Here is a 19,609-nt window from a genome sequence, read left to right on the forward strand (position 1 = left end):
GCTCCAGGCTCTGAGCCATCAGCCCAGAGCCTGACGCGGGGCTCGAACTCACGGACCGCGAGATCATGACCTGGCTGAAGTCGGACGCTTAACTGACTGTGCCACCCAGGCGCCCCAGGAGAGGATATTTTTTAACAGGTTGGGAAACCTTCCTGCACCATCCCTGCTCTCAACAGCTGACATGCCTTCACCACAGGACAGAAAAATTAGTAATCAGCAACTTGGTATCTTACTTCTGAATGGTGTACTTCTCTGGCCTTAAGGCAGTAGAAAGAAGCCAGAGGCTTTCTGAAGACAAATTTAGCCTGAAGACAGAGAACCATACAGTGATCCAAAGAGACATGTGAGTATATTATTGGATTGCATAAGTATGAAATGAAAATTGTCATCAAAGTCTAGGGATGAAACCAAGGTGACTGAGAACAATTAAGGAAAGTGAGAAGGGACCCACATTAGTAATCCTAGTTCTATTGTGTTTATTTAGTTGCTTTGAGAAAGTGCTGGCATGCACGTTGTGTGTGTGTGTGTGTGTGTGTGTGTGTGTGTGTGTGTGTGGTCAAAGTCCTGGAGAACTGTTTCTCAAACAAGACTATAAATAAAATGATCTGTCATCAACAGATGAAAAAGTCAGCCAATTCCAGAAAAGCACTCCTTTGGTATTAGACTTACAAACAAAAATTGTAAAATGAAAACAAAGGGCATAACTCTGAATGGTGTTATAGACCATATTTAAATATAATTGTGGTGATATTCAAAACTGTGAGGGCTGCATTTTCTAACATTTGGATCTCCTAATAAAAATGCTAGTTAGCCAGAAGATTCTGAGTTTACATAAATTACAAGAATAATTACTTATTGATATTTTCTGTGGTTTATATCCCATCCATTTCCAAAATGGATCTGAGGCAGCATTCTTTTATAGATCAAAGTTGACTCTCAATCTCTCTCCCTCCCCCCCCTCCATAATATAACAAGATGAATAGGTCTTGAGAGCTCCTTTTCTTTATTGTCACTTGAAGCTTTTCAATAATTTAAAGTATTGAGGAAATCAACCTCTTCTGAGTTTTTTAATCTACTTTCAATCCTGTTCCAGCACATATTCTTGCTATAGCCATCTAACACTGGCTTTCCTTGAAACTTCTTTTTCCCTTTTATCTTAAAAAAAAAATTAACTTCAGAGTCAAGACTGGTTTGGAGAGGTAGAGGGTAGGAAGGGGATTAGCATCCACCACCTTTGGAGATTTTGAAAACCAAACAAAACCCTTTGTTGGCAAGGGTGTGGTAAGGTCCTTGTGCTCATCCTACTGCTGGCCAAAACATGACAGAGCCTTAAAATTGCCCTTATCCTGAATTAAGAATACACTTAACATGATGAGCGCTGAGTAATGTTTACAATTGTTGAATCATTATATTGCATACCTGAAACAAATATAACACTGTATGTTAATCATACCTGAATTTTAAAAATGAATCAATTAAGGGGCGCCTCGGTGACTCAGTCGGTTGAGCATCCGACTTTAGCTTAGGTCATGATTTCGTGGCTTGTGAGTTCGAGCCCCTCATCAGGCTCTGTGCTGGCAGCTCAGAGCCTGGAGCCTGTTTCAGATTCTGTGTCTCCCTCTCTCTGACCCTCCCCCATTCATGCTGTCTCTCTCTGTCTCAAAAATAAATAAATGTTAAAAAATTTTTTTTTAATTAATCAATTAACGTAAGAAATACTGCCTTTATTCTTTGACCCAATAATTTCAAGTTAACGAATATAGTCTGCAGAAATTTTCAAAAGATTTTTAAAAATTAATGTAAAAGTATTCATCTTATTGCTAGATATAATAAAATTTTTAAAGTAACATAAATGCCAACAATATAACAAGTTTAAATATCTTCTAGTGCATCTATAGGTATAATCATCTACAGAACTCTATATGCAATATGATTTCATTTGTGTATGTGTTTGTGTGTAAGTATACACATACATGACTGAGGAGGAAATAAATAGAATCCTAACAATTTTTTCTGGTATGAGAATTGTGATATTTTCTGTTTTTCTTCTTTATATTTGTCTATACTTTCTAAATGCCCTGTAGAATGGATATGGATATCATAAAAAATGATACTATAAATTGCCTGTTCATTTTCTTAAAATATCAATCAGAATACCCTAATCTCTGAATCACTCCAGAGAGTATGATGCTAGATTAACTTTCCTTTCTTTCTTCCTTTCTTCCTTCCTTCCTTCCTTCCTTCCTTTCTTTCTTTTTTTCTTTCCTTCTTTCTTTGAGAGAGCAAGCGAGAGCAAGTGAGTGAGAGCATGAGATGGGAAGAGACAGGGAGAAGGAGAGAGAGAATCTTAAGCAAGCTCTGCACTAAGCGTGGAGCTTGATTTCACGACTTGTGAGATCATGACCTGAACCGAAATCAAGAGTCACACGCTTAACTGACTCAGCACCCAGGTGCCCCATTATTTCCTTTCTTATTGGGTGTGTCCCACTAAGACTTGGCTTCAGTTTGGTTCTTCTTCCCCACTCCTGCCACCTGCTGTGCTGCCTGCTCCTCAAGATTGCACCCCTCTGTGTACCAAGTAGGGCAAAGGGTATAGTTTTCTCTTTTCCACTGATGCTGCTATTGTCTAATTTCTGCTTCTGTTAGGCCTTTATAAGCCAGGGGCTCTCTCTCTTTTTCTTTTCCTTTGTCAGGCCTTGCCCTAGCAAAATGCTGGCTTTAACAATGTTGTTTTAATCACTGCCATGCAACTGCCAAGAGCCAATTTTCTTCCTGGGTCCACATGCAAGTAGAAGTTGGGGGCCAACATGGTTATTTAAGTAAGAAAGAATTCTGTCAGAATTCTAAAGCTTGATACTGATTATACTTTCTGGGTTTACCTTCTCTGGCTCCTTTATGCAAATATCCTCAACAAACACTAGTCCTGTGAGGTTTTTTTTTTTTTTGGCCCCTTCATCTCTTATATATCAAGAAGTCAACAATATTTATACCCTTTGACTCAATATTCCATTTCTGGAAATAGAGCTCCCAAAAAGGTCTAAAACTTGGGGCAGAAGCATGGAGTATGTTATGAGATATTCACTGAGCATAATTTGTAATAGCAAAAATTAAAGTAACAAAAGGGACCTGCCATTGGGAAATACTTAAATAAGGCACATCCATGAAATAATTTTTTAATTACAGATATTAAAATTAATGACTAAGACTAGGTAGCAATGGGCAAATATTTAAATACAATTCAAATGAGGAAAAAAACAGTGCTTAAATGACTTCCAAGTAAAAGGGCACAAGAAAAATCTGGAAGAACAAGTAGAGATTATAAAGTAAAGCATCATTTTTCCCTCCAGTTAGTTACTTTCATTAGTTTGGAATATATGCAAGCTCCAATAAAAAGATGCTTAAATTAACAGTCCTAAAAGTTCCAGTATTGAAGGATCTTATTACCCATTTGTGAACTGAGGGGAAGTTTCCTTCCTTCTCTCTTAGCCCACCCCAGCAGAATGGTGACCTCCTCCTAGAGAAGACAAAGACAGTTCCATGACACAAACATGGCGAAGGCTCTCTCTTTCCTCCCACCCAAATAGCTCTACTTTGAACAAAGAAAATTCAAAACCAAAATTTACCACTATCCCAACAATCTGTGACAGAGTCTCTCCCTGAATCTGCCTGCACCTTGGGCGGACACTATTCCTTCCCACCCCAGCTGTCTTGTACAATGGAGTTAGCAAGTCTTCAGGGACCTGTATGTTCCAATCAGGCAGTCATGCAGGAAGGGATTTTCCACTGCCTCTTGGAGCTAATATCTCTTGTCTGGCAATGCCAGGGGCTACCACTGGGAAAGGTCTGAATGAGAGTAGACTTGCTTTGACCAAAGGTGGAGGGATCCCTTTCAGGCCTACTGCCAGACCTACTGCCTCCTCTGTTCTTCACTCCTTAGCTTTGCTGTTCTATTCTGTGTTCCACCAGAAAGTTCTTAAAACCTCTCATTAAGGTAGCTAAGCTTTTTTCTATTTCTCAAGGTACTTGTAGGAGAAACAGTATTTCTATTCCCTGTTGAGGCTTCCCCCCAGTGGATGGCTGAAGAAAGGCAGTTCATTCATGTTAATAGAACTCAGAACCTGCTGAGGCTCCAGCAAGGCTGAGCTCCCTCTCATTCCCATTCTGCCAGGGTGTCCAGGAAATACAAAGACCCCATTTAGGAGGTGTGCACCTGGATATGCAAACCCCTATGCATCATTACTGGGTCAATTTTCAATGCTGCACAAATTTCCCAGCCTCTGGCAAGAAGAAAATCCCTCATTAATGAGACTGTTTTAAACTCCTAGGGGGCCACATAGAAACTTTGTTGAAGACATTCCCTCAAGACTTTGCTTGCCTTTTTCCCAGGCAGCCTTCCTTGGGTCAAAAACTAAGATATTACTAAAATCCTGAGCGGTTGTGGAGTCCCAGGTCCTTTATATGCACATTTTATTTTGAACTTTAGAAAACCACATGTATATTTTAAAAAATGAGTTGGAAGAAATTTATCCAAATGATCATTACAATTGTTAGAGTAGTGAAATTATAGGTGATTTATTTTTTGAATCCCTATTTTATGAATTTTTATATTTACTTTCTTCAACCTAAAGCATAGAGAGCAAATAACACAAGAATGTCTCAGGATCCTCACCACTGTTCAAAATTCCCTACAAAACCAAAATATTTCTTCTATTTGATCTTTGTTTTGTTTTTTCCCACCTTCTATCTTTCTCCTCTCTGGTGAGGATACCTACTGGGGATCTCACCCATCCATCTATCCATCCATTCCATTTCCATTGTTGCCTTGAAGGAACCAAGTAGGGAAGCCAAGTGCTGCCTTTAAAAAAAAAAAAGGAAGAAAGAAAGAGTAAGAAGGAATCATTCAGTGGCAGCCACAGGCACTACTGGGAGAAGCTAGAGAAGGTGTCATTTTTCACTCAAAATGACATTTAAGCTGTTTCATAAATATGAAATCAAACTTGAGGGTCCAGATGGGCTGCCGCCCCCTCTGCCTTTTGCTGGAATGACATGTTATTTACCAGCCTCAGAAAGGGGGACTGAGGAATGAAACTTTCCGATGATGAGTCACTGAGGGAAATGATTGATGAGTGATGAATGAACTGGTGATTTCGTCATACAGAATCAGGAGAGAGAAACGTTATGGTGGACAGCGATCTCCATGCGTACTACAGTTAGTTGGATGGAATGTGACAAGCAACAAGGTGGTCACATTTCCCAGGTCCTGCACAGAGAACAAGTCACAGCTTATCACTAGGTACATAAAGGCATTTCCAAGAGACGAGGGTCTCTCTCTTACTGTGGGTGCTCCTGATCCCACACAGCAGTTGTTTCATGTCCTACATGCAACTTAAGAAGAGCATCAAGTAAAGCCAAATCTGAGTACTGAAGACACAGGCATCCTCTAAGGATCTTCAATTCATGAACTGGAGTATCTATGACAGCACTACCCACCAAGGGTACCCTACAGCTCTATTCTGGAGGTGAGCATTGCAGAGCCCTGTCTGTATTGCCAGAGCCCTGCGCATTGGGAAGAAGTAAGGAAGCAGGGGGTTTAAGGAAACCCCACCACCACTCCAGCAACACCATGCCCTGGAAATGTCTCTACTGTTATGTGGCAAAGGTACAATATGCTCCCAAGTTTGGGACAGGGAATGTGATTCTCCATCATTCTGGAGGACTCTCAAGAGTGCCCTGGCATTCATGCCTAATTCCTCCTTACCACCCTGAGCAGTCTTAGTTGACTGGAAAACAAACAAAGAGACAGCCCTGGTTTATTTCATAGCTGTTGATAAGAAGAATCATGGAAATCTTTTCAAATCATATTTCAATTACAGAAAGGAGATTTTAATGATGGCCACAAGCTTGGATTCTCTTCATCATTTGAAAGGCAGGAACTTGAGGTCACGCAGGGTACTTTCTTCAGTGAAAATGTGGTGGTGATTTGCAGGTAGCAGCCGTGACCTTGAGTCACATATTCCCCTGAGTGAGCAGAACAGACCTTTCACAACAGGAGCGATTCCAGCTTGTCTAGTCAAATTCCTTGGAGACATCAGCTATGTATGTACATAAGTACCCAGAGGAGAAGAGCCTTGTTTTATTTCAGTAGATCAACAACATCAGAAAGCTGTTCTACCTACTTCTTTCAAGCATTCTTCTGCAAAATAGAGTCCTCCAGAAGGGACCTTAAGGTTAGCACAATGTTAGGGTAGGAAAAATTCCTACTCCTACCCAGACCAATGATACCACAATCCTTGCCTAAACAGTATCAATGTCTCCACCTTGCTCCAACTCTGGCTTACCCGACCCCATAGGCCACCTTTAGGGGATCTGATCATGGACAATATTCAAGCTTCACCCTTACTTGTGAGCTAATGTCTCTTTATAATCGAGGAGAGTATCTGCTGGATCATCTGAAGAAGGATTAAGAAAAACTGCAGTGGGAATCTATTCCACTAGAATAAGGAAGTTGGTAGGAGAGAGAAGAAGGTCAAGAAGGAGGAACAGGAATATCTGGACAGCCTGCGGCAGGTTCACTTTCCTCCTTTAAGATGTTCAGTAATCAGTGAGTCAGTAGTTTACTTACAGATACATGCCTTTCTCTTGTTCAAGTCTAATGAAGAAATAATTTTTCATGCTATATATATATATATATATGAAGTATACACATATATATGAAGTGTATATATAGATGAAATATATATATGAAACATATATATGAAATATATATATATATATACTGACATGTATGTTTTGGTGTGTGTGTGTGTGTGTGTGTGTGTGTGTGTGTGTGTGTGTCTGTATAAAGTTGACTCAGAAGATCTTTACTATTTAGCGGGATATGATTATGGTTTACACAACTTCCAATTTGTTCTAAATGAAAATCTCCCTTGAATGAGCCATTGGATTCTCAGCCTGCCAGGATTACTAATTCCAGACATGTTGTCTTATCTTACAATTTACCTTACATGCAGCTATTTATGATAGGGCCCCCATTAGGGCTATTTGAGAGAATCACTCAGGCATGTTTAGACTAGAATATCAGTAGTTTCCATTACAAAGATGCACACCAATTCAGGGCATATAGAACCCAAATGTAAAGCTGGTATAAAAAAAAATACCACTTCAAGAGAACTAGTCTTTTCTCTGCTATCTAGGATCCAAATCATTTCATTGAGATATTGGGCCATATGCTGGTAACTTCCACATTGGAAGAAATTCAAAGTCTTAGTAAAAGTTCTATCTCAATGGTAAATATTAAAACCTACATTCAATTTAATTCAAAAACCATATCTTAGTTAAATACTATATGCTTAACCCTGTGCTAGATATTCAAAAGTGTTTTTAAAACATGGTGTTTTTTTCTACATCTAATGGCATATATCTTTGTGATAAAAAAAACAATAGCATAAGGCAGTAAACAATTGAGTTCTCAACTAGATCATATGATTGAAAAGTTTTGTTTTATTCTGTTTTATAAACAAAATAAAATTGCATGACCTCCTCCATTGAAAAGGAGGGTAAGTGGACAGGTGTCAGGGCCAAAGTTGCTATCATAATATAAAAGAAGATTAGACACACCCCAAAATGTAAGGATTAGCTGCAGTGGAAAAAGATCTAAAATTAAGCATTAAGTACCTCCCAGGGTGAGTACCAGGCATCCACAGAAGATGCACAAATAGACAACAGGTGGGAGCCGAGACAAGCAAATGGCTTCAAAGAGTCCTGTGATTACTGATATATATGGGACTGTGGAACAAAATGGTGGTGGTTCTAGGATAAAGCAAAATGCAGAAGAAGAGCCAAAAGGGAACATTAAGAAAACTGAAGGTAGAATCTCAGAAAACGGCTGGTTACAAGGGCTCTGGAGAAGATAGGCAAAGCTAAAATTTTAGCTATATTGTGTGGGTTCCCAGGTCATTCACTGAATAAATTCACTTAGCATGGGCTAGAACCCATGGCATGGATGAAGCACGTAGAGACAAAGAGCTTAGAGATGAAGAAATCATGGCCCCAACACTTAGGGGAAGATGGTCATGTGTGAACTACTGATGGGTAGACAGGACAAAATGCAATAGTTCCTGAATATCACGGAGCTCAACAGGCGAAGAGAAGCCATCCTAACCTCTATTCTTTTCCTTATTCTTTGTAACCAAATGCAAAGTTCACACGTGACAGTACTTGGATCTAATGATAATGACTTAGCAACATTTCACATACCAAACAACTAGAATTTAAATTTTCATACAAGTGAACATTTAATTTATGTCCCACAGGGCTGTACTTGGAGCAAGGGATCATTTTAAAATTCCATAGAATAGGCCCTGCCATGCAGAGCACAAGAGAACTTGGAAATGGATGGGCTCTAATGAGCTGCCATGTGATTTGGGTAATGTAGAGCTCGGAGAAAAAACCTTGTACAAATGTTGGGCAATGAACTAAAAAAAAAAAAAAAAAAAAAAAAAAAACATGAAACCTCAGTTCCAGTCAATGTGGTGAGATTAAGACAATGAATACATGGGGATCAGGCCTGAGGGTACCCTAGGATGTAGGGAACTTTGAATAATTTGAACCCAGTTTCCCCTCCTCCCCCAGTCCTCCACCCAAATGTTCTGTTGCTAAGACAACAGGATGCTAGCAGGCATGTGCTAGTGTCAGCTCCCTGTATGCTGTTGCCTAGCAACGGGACTCAGCAGCGCCTGGGCTCTCGCTCTTTACACCTACCCTGCTCCATCCATTGCCTTAACTTGCTAGTTGCTTCCCCAACCCCCAAGGCAAAGAAACAAGAAGCAGGAGAGTACTAAAGGCTCAGGGTCTGATCTTTTCGTCAATACCAGGAGAAAATCCAAGCCTGGCTTCACTCAGCTTAACCCCTACACCATGAAGTTATAAAGTGTAAACTGACAATTACAGCTGAATAAAATCAAAGGATGATCTGACGTTCTTAGTATCTGAAATCCAGTTATGGAGTCCTAGTCTAATACCAAAGGGATGTTGTGATAAAGGAAATACTGAACCACTGGGGTAAAATAAAAAAAAAAAAAGAGGATCTTATATCTGGAATGAGACCCCAAAAGTAAAAAAATAAAAAAGGAAGAGAAGAAAGGAGAAAGAAAAATAAAAAAGGAAGAAATGAAGGGTGAAAAGGAGGAACACGAAAGAGAGGAAAGGAATATCAGTGTATAAACTGGGGGTGGGGGGAGTCTGTAAAATCATGTAGAGTGGGAACTGGTGCATAAAAGAATAACTATAGAGCTCACTGAGCTTCTTTTTAATACCAGGCATTACCTTAAATGCATCACACAGATCTGTTGCATCTTCACAATAACCCACAAGGTGGATATCAGGAAAATGACTTCACAGCGAGGACTAAGAACAGTTCAGTGACTTGACCAAGGCCACACAGCTAGTAAGGTAGCAAACCCAGTAAAACTGTAGAGTATTCAAACCAAAATTAGTCTGACTCAAAATTCCACATGACTTCTCGACATACACTATAATAAATATCTGGGAAAATGTGTGTGAAGCTTGTGAAATCACACAAATTTGTTAAAGTGGGGATCTTTTAAAGGAGCTATAAATATGCTTTATGTAACATTAAAGGGTATGGCTTTTCCTTCAAAGCTTTAATGCAATAATTTATGAAAAGAAAATAATCTTGGCAAGTGGGAAAGAAAAACCTGATCCCTTAACAAAGTGCTCAGGAATAAGATTTTAGAGTCCTTTTGAAGAAGCTGGAGAAAGGAAACTCCAGGGTTTAGTCCTATTGAAAAGAAAGTTCAAATTCTACAAATGCTTATGGAATTATGGGAAACTTTGTGTACAGCAGCCAGCATAGGCAGAAAGCCCCGGCTCCCAGGAAAGTCAAGTACAAAGAAAAAACTAAGGTTCCAGTGGAACCTTGGTGACCTGTAACATGGGTCTCCTTCCTAGTAGCAACACAATGCCCTTGGCTATGCACATGGAACCTGCACCGACAGCAGGGATGAACCCACACGTATTCAGTACTCTTTTCTCAGACCCTGAAACCTCCATGCAAACACAAGACATTTGGCATTCTGGTCCCATCAGTCTGATAGATGTGTCGAAGCTTGCCTGACCTAGGCTTAAGCCAGTAACCATGCCAAATACATTTATTTCTCACTCTAAAAGGTGAGTTCAGGCATGCTCAGCAAATCCTTTCGTCATATTCATTAATTCCCATGGTAAAGGATCCCCTCTAAATATTAATAGGGACTACGTAGACCCTACGTGACTATTAATGTCAAGATCCTGGTTTCCTGAGTGCACAAAATTAGGTTTCAGGTTAACAGCTCCATCCCTCCCCAGATGTAAAATGTTGTTACTATTATTTTACCATATACAACAGCTATTCTCCAGAAGTAGCTTGGCTCTTCTTAAAGATCAGGGCCAAATATGAAACAAGCTTTCCTGCTTTCCTACACTGAGCCATAAGAAGTAGCCATGTTGCAGAACACTGAAGTAATAGAACATGCAATATGTAATAAAGTAATGCCTATGTGTAACAACGCACTGTGCAAAGACTACTAATTGTCCCACAATATCCATTCTGCCTTTCTCTCACAGCTGTGAAATTTTAGCTCAGCATATGGCCACTCAGACTACGGTCTGGCCAATAAGATAGAAGTACAATTGTCGTGTGGCAGCTTCTGAAACTTGAAGAAGCAGCTATTACACAAAGTCTGTCCTTCTCTTTTGTTCCTTCCTCTTCCTCACCTGCTAGAATGTAGAGGATGTCATCTGGTAGCATGAGAGAGAGAGTCACAGTAGGGATGGCCAAGCAGGAGCTAAAAAGAGCTTAGGTCCCTGAGGACACAATGAAACAAAAGCCACTATACCAACTCAGGACTCCATCCCACCATGTTTCATATAGGAGAGAAGTAGACTTCTATCTTTTTAAAGCCCCTATTTGTTGGGTTTTATAGTTACTTACAGCCAAATTCAATCTTAAGTAATACACAGAGATTATAGCATAGTTCTTGTAGCCTAACTGGCTATCTAGGAAGGTAATAATTTTAATGACCTATAGCAGAGAAGAAATCCTGAATAGGAATGAGGATCTGAATTGTCCTGAGGTAAGAGTCTCTCATCCTTCATTGTTGATCTAAGGAACTCTTGTCATTTTCATTAAAGATACAATCTATCTTGTAATATGTAAAATAAGATGTTCTCTTCCCCACAAAATAAGATATTTTATCCACAGGCACAATCCTGTCCTTTAAAGTTTCCATGCTGCTTCCTGGAGGACAGAGAAGCCCATCAAATCATTCTGAGCACACACCCCTATGTATACCCAAGAGATCCTGTGTCTCAAAACATTTCCAAGAAGTGATATCCAACAGGCCTGTCACCAGAGTCCTTGTACTGATTACAAAGCAAACTTCAGGGGTAATGAGGAAACTCATCCAACAAAATGGATAAATGTAAAATATAACTTAATATCTTACCAATGATTAAAGAAAACATGTACATTGAAAAGATGATTGATCCATATCAGTAGTGTCCAATAGAATTTTAACCACATACATAATTTTAAACTTTCTAGTAACTCCACTGAAAGAAAGCAAAAGAAATAATTAAAAATAATTTTAACAGTATCTTTTATTTAACTGAATGTCAGAGATATTATAAACATTACACAGTATAATCCAACTAAAAAACAACATATTTTACTTTTTTAATGTTTATTCTTGAGAGAGAGAGAGACAGAGAGAGAGGGAGTGGGAGAGGGGCAGAGAAAGAGGGAAACACAGAATCAGAAGCAGGCTCCAGGCTCCAAGCTGTCACCACAGAGCCCGACGTGGGGCTCAAACTCACAGACCATGAGACCATGACCTGAGAGGAAGTCAGACACTTAACTGACTGAGCCACCCAGGCACCCCTATGTTTTACTTTTTTTAAAAGAAAGCCTTCAAAACCCAGTGTATTTTACACTTGTAGCACAGTTCAGTTTGGGCTAGCCACATTCAGATGCTCAGCAACCACTGTGGCTAGTGGCTACTCTACTGAACGATATAGATCTAGAATAGAAATGGTTATGCTATCAGTACCATGTACAATCATGTCTTCAAACCTTACCTATCACAAAGTTTTCCATCTGTGTTAACCTTCCATACTGCTGAATTTAACCCCATTCTTCTGATTCTGTCTTCCACAGAGGAGAGACACAGTGACCCAAATCTTCCACATAATAACTCTCCACATCAGTAAGCAGGTAACTCCAAGGACATTCTCAATTCACCCAAGTACAAAGGTGATGATGATTTCGAAGGGCCAAATCCAAATCGCATTCAGTCTCAGGGCTTCCTCTGCCAACTCGCTCACAACGACCTTCATTTGCCCGTATAGTTCTAAAGCCAAGGACACTGGGCAAGCTTTCCTTTAACTACAAAGCAATACTGAATAAAACTTCTGACTCGGTCTACTTAGATCTTTAAGAAGAATAATTTGAAGAAAAAGAAGAAGAGCAGAAGGAAGAAGAGGAGGAGGTAGAAGAAGGAAAGGTAAAGAAGGAGAAGAAGAAGTGAGAAGAGGAAGGCAAAGAAATGTGCTAGCCCTCAAACGATTTTAGGGCTGACAATGGAACACAAATCCAAGAAAAATATCTGTTTCACCTACCTGCCTGGTTGGGAATTCAAGCATCAGTAATTTATTTCTTTGAGCTAGACCAAGAGTCCATGCATACCCAGTTAAAATGCAAATAACCCTAGAAAGTAAAATACCAAACCTTCAGGTCTTACTACAATTTAATTCATCAAATATAAGCAATTTGGTCAACCAAGCAGGCCCTAGGGAGGCAGACACAAGTCGGTGAGTTGTGACAAGCCAGGTAGTAAAGATTCAGGAAACAGGAGCCAAGCCTTCTGGGCATTAGTGTTATGACCCGTGGGACCTGACATAACAGGCACTTGGAGCAGCAGAGGATGCTGACAGGACAGTGATTGCAAACCCTGACCGTTCCATTGTCCAGAGCCAGCCCTGCACACAACCTCCATTATGTTATCCACCTGCAAAAATACAATAGTTCCTTTCCTCCACTCTCTTGTCCAAACTCCTTTTGGAAATTCCATCACTTTACTGTGAATTTGCTGCTTTAGGTTATCTGTGTTTACTTATCGAGGATACAAAGAATGCAACATGTTGCTGTCAGTTCAACACTCATGTTTTATTAAGATCAGCTTCTCCTCCTTGGACCCAGTAAGTTTCTGGCCTTCCAGTTTACTGGACCCAATAGTAATGAAATAATCCATTAAATCTTTGCACTTTTAAGATTCAACTTGACAGGCAGCTGAAAGCCAGTGCTTGACAACAGAGCCCAGAAATTTATGAATACCAGGAAAGATCCAACAGTTGAAAACAAAACAAAACAAAACAAAAAGCATTTCATAGTTCAAGAGAGGTTATTCATTCAGTCATTCAACAACAGTGATTGAGTAGCTGCTATGTGCCTGGCACTGTGCTCAGAGAATAGCAGTAAGTAATAGACAGATGACAGGTGTCATCACAGAGATGTCCCCAAGTAGAAAGGGGAAACAGAGGAGGATGCTGGTTCAAAAAAGTACGTGGCCAAGGGCTTGGGTCCTTCCTTCTCACAGGTCCATGTCTCTCTCTTGCCTTCTCTCTCTCTCCCCAAGCTGGCTTCTCAAATAGAGGAAAAACGTTCACCAGCCACAAATACACAAACAACGGTGTTTCCCTGTTAGAAAGCAAAGAATGAAGATGAGGGAGGTAGAGGAGAAAGAGGCAGGAAGAACTAGAATCAAAGCTCACTCTAAGTCCACTTTGCTAGTTATTATCTAACACTGAACATCCTGTAGATCAAACCAGATCAATTCAGCTTTTCAGTGGTATGTCTTTGCCAACCAAGTACTCTTTCTCTTCCTTTCCTTAAAGCAAATAAAATGAAATAAATGGGACTACTCTTAAGTAAAAGCACTCAGTGTCAGTACAAACTAAGTGTCATCCTCAAGTGTCCCTCAAGTTCTGGCAATGACCTCTGGACTAACAGGAAGGTAATGGGATGGTCTCAAACAAACCTATTGGAGGAATAGATCCTTTGTATGCTAGTCCTGTATCTAATCATTTTTAAAGTGATTTCCACCTTCATTTCCAATACATGTTCTTGACAGAAATAAGGAAAGGGGAGAAAAAGCTCCAACACATTACAAAAATCACTTTTGAGAATCCTAATATCCACTTCAAGGTGTATTCCTCTTTGGTAAACATGCAGTCTGTTTGCATTTAATTCTTCTACACAAGCCCTGCAAGAAAGTTAGCCAAATTGATAATCGATTCACATGATCTTTGCTCACTCACTTATTAAAACACACCAAACAGTTAATTCCCTTTTCTGTTGGGAGCTCTCACTGGCACAACGCAGCTTGAATGTTAAACAGATGCTCAGGGCTCCAGGAATATAGCAGAGCCATTAGGTGGTAACTATTTCAAGCCATTCGAAGCAAGTCTCTGAAATGAAAAGCCCACTGCACCTTCCGTGAAACCTTCAGTGAATCTTTATTGATCTGATGACCCACAGATGATAAAGAATATCTAAAGATCTCAGAAAGACCTGATTTAGTTGACCAATCCACATTCTCCCTCCTACTCCCTCTACTAGAATAAGGGGAGAGAGAAGAGTTTTTGAATATTCTTCACTCCTCTGTCTGCAGCAGGATGCCATTAGACACATGGGTCAATACCTCTTACTAACACTCTTCCAAAAGCCTCAAGAACGTTCCTCTATCAATATCTTACCCCTACCCCCTCTCTCACATCACTTCCCTTCCCTCCCCTTGAGCCCATACCATCTGTTCCACTGAACAAGTTACCCTCTTCCTTACACTGGTCCAGACACTGATATCAGGGACTCTAAAGAAATCATGTTGCTAGAAAGAAGCCAACAGACTATACAGGCAAATCCCTTCTTTTTACAAACAAAAAACCTTGGGCCTCAGCAGTTATTCTTTGGCCAAGCTGTGACTATGAGCCAAGTTTCCCAATTACGGCGATGTCCTATTCCCTCTAGCCCTCTGACCTAGATGCAGTAATGAAGATGTAACCCAAAGCTTTTATGAAAACCTTCATTTAATTTTCCCACCTCAGAGTGTGGTACAAATGTTACTGTCAAATTTGTTCCTGACACTCCACTCATTCATACATTGGATAATCACTTACGGTGATCCTATCAGGTACAATGCGCTGTGATAAATCCTTGGGAATATAAAAAATGAATTAAAATCTTTCAGTATGGTGGAGAATATAGATAGATAATAAGACAGTGAAATTATAATTAATAGGTAAAGTAGCAATAGTTACAGGAAAATAAAAATGCATAGATAGGATAACTAAACAAAGAAATACCAAAGCACATAGTAAGTGCTCCGCAAGTACAAGTTCATACCATCCACACAGCAGTTAACAAATGCTGGCCTGTGAACCAAGTGCCTCAGGACTTTCTGGGGAGCTTTCTTAATATACTGGAATGTAGTTCTAGAATCTATATTTTTAATTATCCCCTAGGATGTTCTAATAAGAACAGTAAGTTTTAGGACTTCATGCCTAGAGTAATAAAGGAGAAGAAACAACTCCTGAGGAGTTTCATGGAGGAGATGATGTTCAAATTAAGTTTTTAAAGATAAGCAGGAGCCTCAGACAATTATTTTCAGGGCTATAATTTAGAAAGGAATTATATTTTTTGTGGCTTTTCACATGGTAGAATTACGACCAATGTATTAAAGTTCATATTTAATAAGAATTTTTTAGGGAGCTGTTTTAAAATGAATGGCCCGCTCGGGGAGGCAAAGAGCAGCCCATCCCTCAGTGAGGAGGGTGCTTGTTGGGATCAGCACTGGGTGGTGTATGTAAGCCAAACTGACAATAAATTATATATTTATAATATATAAATTTTTATATGTATATAAAAAAGAGCAGCCCATCCCTGAAAGCATTCAAGCCCAACTGATTGACTAGAGCCCCTGGTTCTTACCTACTTGGGCAGATCTCCATCATCTACTGGGCCTCTATTATTAAATGCTCAATTCACATTGTTAATGAGTAAATCATATAACTGAGTACATGAACAAATTAACAAATGAGTGTAACTGATTTTTTCTTTTGTAATATTGGGGTCAAATTTTTTATATCTACCCCTATTATTTCTTATTAAGAAACTGACATCAAAGACTGCAATGTCATTCCCCACTGTTTTTTTCACAAAGGATATATTCAAAAATTGTTTACAAAATGTTGGCTGAATCCCTATTAAATCCCATCTTGTTAGTTTTACCCATTGCTTCTGGATTCTGAGACTTTTTTTTTTTTAGATCAGTTTTGACAGATCACAGACTGCAAATTTAAAGAACTGGAGCTCCAAGATCTCTTCAAACTCTGAAATCAGTGATGCCATAAGTGGGCAGAATTTCTCCAAATTTGTTAAAATCAAATTGGATCTACTGACTACACTAATGGCGGTCTCCTTGTTCTCTGGAGGAAAACTTCAGGGTATAAAAAAGAAGCCCTTCATGGTACTTCCCTCAGTTTAATAACCAAGGACTGAGCATCTCCTCTGTGCCAAGAACGTAGATTCACAGAGATAAGCAAGGCATGACCTGCCTCAAGGAAGCATCTTCCTTCATCTAGTAACTACTAGCAGTATCCCCTGTTAGATATCTACATCCTTAACCAACAAAATAGATCTTATCTTAGAAGCTGAAGGAAGGATGCTTTCACTTTTAACTCCTCAGAGTTATTGTGTGCCCCCAAAATTCATAGAATAAATGAAATAAAAAATAAGTATTGACTATTTTCCATATATGAGAAAAGTATTTTTTCAGTGCTTGCTAGATTCTTCAGTCAGTCCAAGACTTATAAACCCAAATCAAAAAGGGGTAGATAAAATAGACACAACTGAGTGGCCCTTTCCACATAAGTCTTAATGGCACTTGTGCAAGACAGTGATTGGGGATGAGGAGAGAGAGCATTAGGGACTCAGGCCCTACATCCCTGACACACAAGAAGGTAGATGCAAACACACCCCTCAACCGCTGAAGAAGCGGGCCACTCAGCACCCTCCACTCCACCTCCCAACCCAAGGACAGCTAATTCGTGGGCCACCAAACACCTGTGCCAATCAGTGGCTTGACACCCTTGGTATTTTTCCTGCAAGTGAAGAATCAAAAGACTCTGGTCCTTTCCTTTTGCAGGTGTCTACCCTCTCCCTAAGCTCCAAAAATGTATAACCTAAGATGAGACAATCTGCTTTTGCACAAAATAGGGAAGACCAAGAAAAAGTTTAAAAGAGCTGCATTTTCTATTCAATGGGGAAGATGAGAATAATTTCTTTATGAAACAATATTAAATATTTTCCAAGCTTTTATTCTTTTCTCTTTAACCCCCTTCAGGTTCAAATCTAATTTTTTTTAAAGAACCACCAAATTGATTCTCAGGGAATAATTCCAAGGCGTGAAACTACTACCCGTATCCTGGAAACAGGCTGTGCCATTGGTTGTTTCTTAATTTTCACCCTATTAGGGTAATTTCCTGCCACTGTGGGTTTTTATCCTACAGCAGCCCTGCACACTGGCATCCTGGCTCCTTCACAGCTGCTTTGTCAAAGCAGAAGGTAAAGAGACCATTAACATCTTTCTAGAAATAATCAGATGCAACAAATGCCACTGTCCTATTAGCCTGTAACAGGGGGAGGGCAAGGGAAGGAACTAATATTGTAACCTGGGAAGGCTAGTCACCTCCAAGAACTTGGCTGCTGCAGTTATCTGACCTGCAGTGGCACAACTTATACATCCACGGTCCTAAAAGAAAACAGACAATTCATAAGCTAGAAAGCACAGTGTGCAAAAAATGTTCAACCCTTTCCAAGTTAAGTAACAAAATGCAACCTTAAAAATATATACTATGCCATTGTTTTTGCCTCTTAGCATTCTGTTAAATGATAAAATTGGATGTTGATGAGGGTCCAGTGAAATTGATATTTTTCTACAATGCCAATGGCACTGTAAATTTGAGCAGCCTTTCTGGAAAACAATTTACCAATAAGTACTAAGGAACCATAAAAATATTTATGCTCTTTGACCCAATAATTCCACTTATTGAAATCTATCCTTAAAAAATGTAGAAAAAGCTGTATACTCAAATATATTCATTGCACATCTATTTATAATAGAAGGAAAATTGAGAGGAAAATGTACATCTATAGATAAATGGTTGAGTAAATCATAGTCCATTGGCTGAAGAAACCAGTAAAAATAGCTCAGAGCAGCACCTCGCACATAGTAGGCACTCAATGCTAACTGCATAGAAATGTATAAAAATGCTTACAAAATAAAATTAGACGGAATATGTCTCACACAAATACGCATGCTTGCTTATTACAACTCTGACAGTATGTCTATGGAAAAAGAAAGTCAATTTTCTAAATTCTCAGTAATGGGAATTTTTCGATATATTCACACTATAGTGAAAAATTCAAAAATAAATGAACCAACATATTTCCCTGGATGTCAGTGAGCTGGATATCCCATTAGGCCATAGGTAAGAATGCATTGCCACACCTCTCTCTCATTCACACTGGCTTCCAACAATAAACGAAGGGGGAGACCTGAGATCACACAATAGAAGGAAGAAAGAGCAAACAGAGCATATGGACTCACATGGAAGATGATCAGTGCAAAGGTTTCGAACTGCAGGTGGACATGATGGAGAAGCAGTGAGTGGGTCTTCTCTGGGACCAAGCAGAACCTCATTCCAGACCTTCCCGCTGCTCCAATTCCAGTTTGGCAGCAGAGACCCAAGTTCAGATGCATAAACAGCTAGGTATGATGTCCTGAGGGCTACAGAGTGAATATCCACAGGGCCCTTCTTTCAGCAGCATGGACTCAGCTCTAGAAATAAAAGACCCAAGTCTGAAGCCAAATGAAACAAGGAAAAGCTACTAGATTAGAAGTCTAAAAACCTGGGTTGGATCCAGTTCTGCACAGCTCTAACTGTGAGGTTCCAGTAGATCACATGACTTCTGTCTGAATCTCAGTTTTCTGATTTGTAAAATGAGCAGGACAATCCTGCCCCCAGCTCCCTCATGAGGCTGTTATAAGGATCGAAAGAACCAGTGCAGTGGTGTATGAGTGTTGTGTAAGCCATGATGTGCCATGTGCCAATCAGGGACACAGCTCATCAACAAGAGAGATCTTGCAGTTTGCCACTTTGTGGCTCATTCTGGGGCTGACAATAGTGGCAAGATTTTACACAACCAGAAATCAAAGAAACCTCCATGAATTCCCAACCTATGGATGAAAACCACATGCCTCCTCCAGCACTCCTTTATTGGCCTATTATTGATACACGGAAGAAAATTATATGAAACTGTAAGATTCACACACACACACACACACACACACACACACACACACATACACACACACACAAACCCTACATATAAATAATTGCATTTACTGACAATACGTTCAAAAGTGCAAGGTCCCATTTTCTTCCTGCCCTCAAGTCCAGAAAACCATCAGTGTCACTACAAAAGGTATTCCTT

General features: G+C 39.7%; 1 long non-coding RNA gene across 1 annotated transcript in view; it reads right to left on the bottom strand.

Annotated features, from left to right (window-relative positions):
• The window catches only part of LOC123379961, a 114,939-nt gene extending 95,600 nt beyond the window's left edge, over nucleotides 1–19,339 (bottom strand). The window contains exon 1 of the long non-coding RNA XR_006585081.1: nucleotides 18,723–19,339. This is a non-coding gene — a long non-coding RNA (uncharacterized LOC123379961). The remainder of the gene's footprint in view (nucleotides 1–18,722) is intronic.
• Nucleotides 19,340–19,609: the final 270 nt, after the last annotated feature.

This window comes from Felis catus, chromosome C2, assembly GCF_018350175.1.
Source record: "Felis catus isolate Fca126 chromosome C2, F.catus_Fca126_mat1.0, whole genome shotgun sequence".
Lineage (NCBI taxonomy): Eukaryota > Metazoa > Chordata > Mammalia > Carnivora > Felidae > Felis > Felis catus.